The sequence below is a fragment of the Pocillopora verrucosa genome, chromosome 14 (genome assembly GCF_036669915.1).
Source record: "Pocillopora verrucosa isolate sample1 chromosome 14, ASM3666991v2, whole genome shotgun sequence".
Classification (NCBI taxonomy): domain Eukaryota; kingdom Metazoa; phylum Cnidaria; class Anthozoa; order Scleractinia; family Pocilloporidae; genus Pocillopora; species Pocillopora verrucosa.
In genome coordinates, this window is record NC_089325.1 from 1,243,814 (window position 1) to 1,244,096 (window position 283).

A 283-nucleotide genomic window follows, 5' to 3' on the forward strand; every position below is an offset into this window, starting at 1 on the left:
TCTAGTTTCTTTGTCTCGTTTTAGTTTGGAGCTTAACACTGGTTATTTCATTTCTCCTAACCTGAATTTCAACCTTTACCACCTTTCCTTTCTTTGACCCTTTCTTTCACCGTAAATACCCTTTGCGAAGATTTCTCAAACCTATAAAATTTAAAGACTCAACTTTAACTTGCTGTCCTTCTTGCACAACGCTGCATTCATTTTTGAGGTGGAATATTATATTTCTGGTGTGCTCGTCCCTTAGAAAACAAAAGCATACCTTAAAGTATTTCGCACGTAAAGG